Raw genomic sequence first — 7,726 nt, 5'->3', positions numbered from 1 at the left:
CCTGTGGGTTTTGTTACTGCAGACTTTGGGACGTTTGGTTTCAGCTGTTAGCACTTTGCATTAACCGTGTAAGTCTGCTCTGCTCTTCGGAGACCTCAGGAAGACAGACGCTTTCAAATGCAACTACATTCGCCTTAAACCTCACCGCCACGGGCTTTGTGGTGTTGATTATCATCTCCCTGACAAAGGGGACTTCGTGGAAGGCGTGGGCTAATATTTACAAAACACCCGCCACAGTGCCTGGTACACGTAGGTGCTCACTCCATTCATGGTAATGGAGAGAGAAAGAAAGACCACGTAGATCCAGGATCAGGGATGGGATGAGGCAGGCGTGACCAGCGGGCAGAATCAAGCCCAGCCTGTGTACACACACGTGAGGGCTTCCTCACAAGTAAGGAGCAAGGTCAGGCCCCCCCCCCCACCATCCCATCTTAAATTTTTTTTTATTTATTTTTTTATTTTTATTTTTTTTAATACTTATTTAGTTTTTGAGACAGAGAGAGACAGAGCATGAACGGGGGAGGGTCAGAGAGAGAGGGAGACACAGAATCTGAAGCAGGCTCCAGGCTCTGAGCTGTCGGCACAGAGCCCGACGCAGGGCTCGAACTCACAGACCGTGAGATCATGACCTGAGCCGAAGTCGGACACTCAACCGACTGAGCCACCCAGGTGCCCCCCATCTTAAATTTTTTTAATGTTTATTTATTTTGGAGAGCGAGCGAGCGAGCAGGGGAGGAACAGGGAGAGAGGGAGACACAGAATCTGAAGCAGGCTCCAGGCTCCGAGCTGTCAGCACAGAGCCTGACGCAGGGCTCAAACTCACATGAGACAAGACAAGACGAGACATGAGATCATGACCTGAGCTGGAGTCTGGTGCTTAACCAACTGAGCCACCCAGACACCCCATCCCCCCACCCCATCTTTTATTGCAGAGCATAGTTCCATTTGGATAGAAAGCTAAGGCTGTGCATTTCCGGACGCTGGTTTGTCAGAACCCAGAGAGCCAAACGCTGACGCTGTGGCCAAGAAGACAGTAAGATTACGCTGTTACTTGGAAAGAGACCTTTCAATAAGTTTTTTGAAACAGGATCATGTGTGGTCCCTGTTTCTGTTAATAACTGCCACGTGTGTTATTTAGGGGTCTGTCCCTGTTACTGTAACTGCTAAATAAGTACAAACGGTATCAGGCCGTCCTGTGGGAGGAGCACCACCCTTCAGAGTCAAGACAAAATGAGCACTTGTAAGTCCCCACCCCGACGGCCAACGATATGGTAGAGGCAGGTGCGTGCTCTTAAAGCTGTACCTGACTTTGGCCATCCCAAGCCTCAAGCCCAAGTCTCCTACCTGCTTGCACCCTGGATGCCCAGGCCTGCTGCTCAGAGGTGGTGGTGTGGTTGGGGAGCAGGGCTGTTCCACAGGACGAGTTCTCCAGGCGATTCCTGCGTGCAGCCCGGGTCGAGAACTCCCCTGTTCCAGTCCGTCTGGGGAGAGATCTCTCTGCAGAAGCTGGAGCCTTCGAATCGGCAGGGAACAGAAAGATCAAGGGATCTAACTTCGCTCACTAGGATAAAAACCAGACTGGGACTCCCCCCCCCCCCCCAACCCCCCAGTCTATGTCTGGGACCCAGCTCGGGGGACAGTGGTCTTTCTAAGAGACTAAAAGGATTTAAGACCCTGGCTGTGTCGGGGCTCTTTGGTCGTAAAAGCTCTCTTCAGCAGCAGCCAGGCACTGGAAGGGACTAGGGAAAGTTGCAAAGTGTCTGCAGGTGGGCTAGTGTGGGGGGACAGGCTGGGGCCAGGTGACAGAAGTTATTAGGTGCCCTCTGCAGTCCCAGTCCAGATAAATGCCTCCACTTAAAAACATTTTTCTCTTGAAAGACCGATTCAAGCACAGTATTCCTCGAGGTGGGAAAGAGTCTGGTGGATTCTAGGCCCACGGGATTCATCAAAACTAAAGGAATCAGCAGCAGGAGTATTTTGCACGCACTGAGGACTGACTCCAAAGGGGCAGGCGTTGCAGGGTTCTGGGCCGAGGGAAGGGGGGGCAGTTGGTGGGGGCCGCACACCCTCCTCACCCGAGTGTCAGATTCAGCCCCCAGGCCGAGGACCATGATTTCCCCATTTGGGCAGAAGTGGGACGTATGGCTGCTCTACTTCTAAAGCAGCGTGAGCGCCTGGATTTTGGTGTTAACCGCAGCTTTTGCAAACCTTTCAGAACCTGACTTCGGGCGTATTCGTCGTGCCCTGAGATGCATCCTTCCCACGTGCACACAGATCCATTGCTGTGTTTCCCTTCTTCGCACACACCCCCTCCCAAGTCGGGTTCCCTCATGCCGCCCCACTTAATGGCCGTTTTCTTTGCCCCCCACCCCGCCCCAATGGCAAAACTCCACCAAAGAGCTCTCGCTGCCCACGCTCTCCAGTCGTGCTCCTTTTTGAAAAGTTGTAGTAGGTCACACTTCTGCAAAAGAGTGTTAGAACGTTGCCTTATGTTTACAGTAAAGAGGAGTCAAAGAGGACCTCAGGAGCTGGGTGCCCCCCAGCCTACACACCTCCAGTGGCAGGAGTGACCCCCCAACTCAGCCACTGCTCCCCCGCTGTCCCCCGGCACTCACCTGAACACCATCAGGGCCATCCGGACTCTTCTCATAATCCCTTCATCCCTGTCACCGCGGCCAGCACAAGAGGCCTGGCACTCCCGGGCCACGTCTCACCTCCTGGCCTCACCCCCACATGCGTGTGTTCCCCTCATCCGCGTAACAAATCACAAGACACGTTTAGGCTTAAGACCACCGCCACCGTGGTCTTGTTCGTGTGTCTGAAATTTGGACAGGAATTTGCAGGGACAACCTGTTTCCTCCCCACATGGGGTGACCCAGCCGGCAGGCTGGTGGTCCCCTTCCAAGGCGGTTCCCTCTGGGCCGGCGAGGTGGTGCTGGCTGCTGATTTCTCTCCGCACAGGGTCTCTCCCGGGGGGCTGGGGGTGGTGGGCAGTTTGGGTTTCCTCCCCGCAGAGTCGCTCAGGTCCAAAGCTTTTGTGTAGGTGTCGGTAGCTGCCGTAACGAGCTGCCACAGACAGCAGCTAGAACAACAGACATGGATTATCTCGCGGTTCCGTAGTTTGAGGTCTGCGGTGGGGCTCACGGGTGCGGGCAGGGCTGTGGTCCTTTCTGGAGGCTCCAGGGGGGGAGTCCATTTCCCGTGCTGTCAGGCGGGCAGCAGAATTCAATTCCTCGCGGTCCGAGGACGGAGCTCCCCATGCCGAGCTGGCGGTCAGCGAGGGCCGTTCCCAGCTTCTAGAGGCACCTGCATTTCTCGCCTCGTGGCGCTCTTCCTCCTCTCAAAGCCGCACCTGTCCTGCCTCCTCGTCATTGTCATATTGCCCTGATCCGCTCTTCTGCCTTCCGCTTCCGCTCTCGGGGGGCCCGTGTGATCACGCCAGGCTCACCTGGGCAACCCCAGGTGCTCTCCCTATTTTGAAGTCCTTAATCCGCCATCAGTGTTCCTCTTGCCGTGCAACGCAGCGTTGTTGGTAGCTTCCCGGGAGCAGGGTGTGGACCCCTTTGGGGGCATCGCTCTGCCCACCGCTGTGTCCCAGAGACAGGAAGCCCCCACTTAGAGCATGGGCTCAGAAATTGTCCAAGTAGTTACCCCAGATTCAAGGGGACATACCTTCCCCTCATCCTAAAGGAGGAGGGTCAAGGAACGTGTGAGCCGGGTGTTAAAACCGCCACAGTCTCTGGCCACAAATTCTCTCTGTTCCTCCCACACGCAAAAGTCCCAATCCCGGAAGCCCCATCCTGTGCCAGCATCAGACACAGGCTTGAGCTCCAGGATCTCATCATCTGAATCAAGAGCGGTGCGGGGGCCTCGAGCTGACCACGCTCACAGGCAAGTTACCTGTCGATCGCACACCGAACATACAGCGGTGAGGCAGGCGCACGTACACGCAGTACCATTCGAAAAGCGGGGAGCGAGGCACACAGTCGCTGGTCCACAGAAATCCAGCTGGGCGCGGGTCCCCCTCTCTTGCTTAGGGACCAGTGCTGCCTCCTAGGACTCTGACAAGGTGTCAGGCTCTACCCTCTGGGCTCTATTCGCCCTCTGTGTCATTCTTTTCTGGAAGAAAACAGTTTGGAATCCAGCCTTCTCAGCCTGCTTCCTGCCCAGAAAAGGTTTGAGCTCCTGAGGGTTCTTCATTTTGCACCGTCTTCCCCTTGTGTCTGAGCTGGAGGTGTTTCCGCAAGAACAGTTTGCAAAGAATGAGAGGTCATCTCTGCGGCTGCATTTATTTATTTATTTTATTTATTTTTTTTTCAACGTTTTTTTATTTATTTTTGGGACAGAGAGAGACAGAGCATGAACGGGGGAGGGGCAGAGAGAGAGGGAGACACAGAATCGGAAACAGGCTCCAGGCTCTGAGCCATCCGCCCAGAGCCCGACGTGGGGCTCGAACTCCCAGACCGCGAGATCGTGACCTGGCTGAAGTCGGACGCTTAACCGACTGCGCCACCCAGGCGCCCCAATCTGCGGCTGCATTTAAAGAAATCTTTACCTCCTCGAGCTACAGGGTAGACCCAGGGAAGGATCAGGCTCAGGACTTAATTGTGGGCAAAGTATCCGAGTCGGCTGACTTCTCAGTCTGGGAAATTTCATCCACCAGAGTCAGGGCCTGACAGGGAACGACCAGGTCTTGAGAAATGGACACCTACCTATGGCACGAAGTGGATGTCATCTGATCCACCAAGAGCAAGGCTGGGCATGCCCCACAGTGATGCATTGCCGAGTAGAAATGGTATATAAGCTTGAACGTGAACTGGAAGCCATGAGTCAGTTGCATGTACAGGTGGCTCAGGGGCCTTTGAGATCGATTTTTGCTACATACTGTCTCCTTTTTAAATTTTTTTTTTTTTTTTTTTAATGTGGGGCGCCTGGGTGGTTCAGTCAGTTGAGCAAGCAACTTCGGCTCAGGTCATGATCTCGCAGTTCGTGACTTCGAGCCCTGTGTCGGGCTCTGTGCTGACAGCTCAGAGCCTGGAGCCTGCTTCTGATCCTGTGTCGCCCTCTCTCTCGGCCCACGCCCGCTTGTGCTCTGTTTCTCTCTTTCAAAAATGAATAAACATAAAAATTTTTTTTTAAATTTTTTTAAATTATTTTTGAGAGAGTGCACAAGCAGAGGCTGGAGGGCAGAGGTGGGGGGGGCGGGTGGGCAGAGGATCCAAAGTGGGCTCTGTGCTGACAACAGCAGTGAGTCCAATTTGGGGCTCAAACTCACGAAATGTGAGGTCATGACCTGAGCCGAAGTCAGATGCTCAACCGACTGAGCCACCCAGGCGCCCCTGCACTGTCTCCGTTAATCTACACCTGCAGTCCCTTGGGGGGCTTCTCATGAGTGGCAGAGAAAAAGCTCCAGCTTAGTTTCCAGGTGGTTCTGCATGATATGACGGCAACAGCCATCACGATACGCTGTCCCCCCGCGTAGACGGCTGCAGCCTTACAGCCCCACCCAAAGGTGACCCTGAAGGAAAGGCTGTGAAGGAAGATCTTCCCAGCGGGCTGAATGTTGAGTGGTACGTTTGCTTGGCCACTTTGGCCGGATTGAGAGATGGCCGGAGTACAAATGGACATGAACCTGTGGATGGTTGCTAACAGACTCCCAGCATGGCTGGATGGTCAGTGACTTGGAAAGAAAAGAATTGGAAACTTACTGACAAGGAGGTTTGGGGAAAAATATGTGGAGGGGCCCGTCTGCACGGATTCAGAGTGTGAAAAATGAGTCACGTGAGTGTTCACCAGGGGCACTGCCTGCAGGGGAGGGGGTAAGAGAGCATGTTCTGTTGGTGTCTGTCAGCCTCTGCCTAGCCACCCAGCGTTTCCTCCACGTGCCCACGTACAAGGTGCAAGATGGAGGGCTGTGCACACGCTCAGCAACGTAGAAGTCCTTCCCCAAGGCTGACCCGGTTGACATATGCTGCGTGCAGAACCTTCTGGAATGACTTGAGAAGGGGCTCTGAATTTTTGCCACTTCTCCCTTCCCTTGAACCCGGATGGGCTCATGACTGCCTTCACCGACAGAATATGCTGGAAATGACGCCTTAGTGTGGCTTCTAAGGCTAAGTCGTAGAGACCATTCAGCTCCTGCTGGGGCTCCTGGGATGCTTGCTGTCCAGATGTTCCCTCCTGGGAGGCCCCCTCTCGAGGCTCAGATGGAAGGCTGTGGGAGGTTCAAGCTGCAGAAAGAGGGCACGTGTGGGAACCCAGCTGAGCCCAGGCTTTGGGTCCCTGGGGCACCAGAATGTGAATGAAGAAATCTGCAGAGATTCCAAGCCCTGGCCATTGAGCCACGCCCCGGCCGTCCTCCTCTTTCCTGCTGAGGCCCTGGACATTGTAGACCCGAGACGAAAAGCAATGCCCGCCGTGTCCTCTGTAGATCCTGACCCACAGACCCATGAGCAGGACAAAAATGGTTGCCACACGCCAACAAGTTGGATAAGCGATTAAGTTTGCTGGAAGCACTGTGAACTGGGCAGGAAGCAGGCTGAGAAGGCTGGATTCCAAACTGTTTTCTTCCAGAAAAGAATGACACGGAGGGCGAATAGAGCCCAGAGGGTAGAGCCTGACACCTTGTCAGAGTCCTAGGAGGCAGCACTGGTCTGCTGCTGATGCGGTACCTTTCCCTGGGGACACCGGCCTGGTGGACGTTCGATTCTATCAGACCCCTTCCATCATGAAGGGAGTGGGGGGACTTGTCCTCCCTGGATGAGACACATACTCTGAAGAGGAGTTTGCCTTTTCCTTCCCATGATGCTTCTGCTGGCATTTATACGGTCAAGGAGTTCCACACCACACTGCTGCTTCTCCTTTTTTTTTTTTTTTAACATTTATTTATTTAAAAAAATTTTTTTAATGTACTTATTTTGAGAGAGAGAAAGACAGAGCACGAGTGGGGGAGGGGCAGAGAGAGAGAGGGAGGCACAGAATCCGAAGCAGGCTCCAGGCTCCGAGCTGTCAGCACAGAGCCCGACGCGGGGCTTGAACTCACGGACCGCAAGATCATGACCTGAGCCGAAGTCAGACACTCAACTGACTGAGCCACCCAGGCGCCCCTATTCCCAGGATGTTTATGGCAATGTTGCAAGGCTTTTGTCAAGGAGACCCGCCCCCCTCTTCCTTCGAGGACCCTGGGTCTGTGAACTGGCTCAGGTTTGGGAATTGAGTGAGAGTCTTGTAATGATTCAGGATAGATCTCTGTTTACCTTATCTAGAGATTTTCTAGTTATATAAATCAAATAATAATGCTTTAATAGGCTGCCTGTCATGGGCTGAATTGTGCCCCCTTTCCCAAAGATAAGCTGAAGTCCCTCCCACGGTCCCTGTGCCTGTGACCTTATTTGCAGATGTAATTACAATGCAAGTTAAGATGAGGTCATGCTGGAGGAGCATGGGCCCTTAATCCAATATGACTAGTGTCCTTATACAAAGAGGAGACGGACAGACACAGAGGAAAGATGACCATGTGACAATGACAGGGACAGGGATTCTATTATGCAGCTGGAAGCTAAGGGGCACCAAAGATTAGGACCAGCCACTAGAAGCTGGAAGAGGCGAGGAGGGACCCTCTCCTAGATCCCTCAAAGGGAGCGAGTCCCTGTCGACACCTTGATTTCCAACCTCCAGGCTCCAGACCCGCCAGACAAGAAATTTGTGTTGTTTTAAGCCCCCCAGT

General features: G+C 53.7%; 1 long non-coding RNA gene across 1 annotated transcript; it reads left to right on the top strand.

The window, feature by feature from the left end:
- Window positions 1–932: 932 nt before the first annotated feature.
- On the top strand, window positions 933–4,291 carry LOC121038465 (uncharacterized). The gene is made up of 2 exons (XR_005794368.1): window positions 933–1,033; window positions 2,216–4,291. It is a non-coding gene; the product is annotated as an uncharacterized LOC121038465 (long non-coding RNA).
- Window positions 4,292–7,726: the final 3,435 nt, after the last annotated feature.

The sequence above is a fragment of the Herpailurus yagouaroundi genome, unplaced genomic scaffold (assembly GCF_014898765.1).
Source record: "Herpailurus yagouaroundi ecotype Mexico unplaced genomic scaffold, PumYag 28, whole genome shotgun sequence".
Lineage (NCBI taxonomy): Eukaryota > Metazoa > Chordata > Mammalia > Carnivora > Felidae > Herpailurus > Herpailurus yagouaroundi.
Note: the sequence above shows the minus strand (reverse complement) of the source record. Positions and strands in the feature narration are given on the sequence as shown.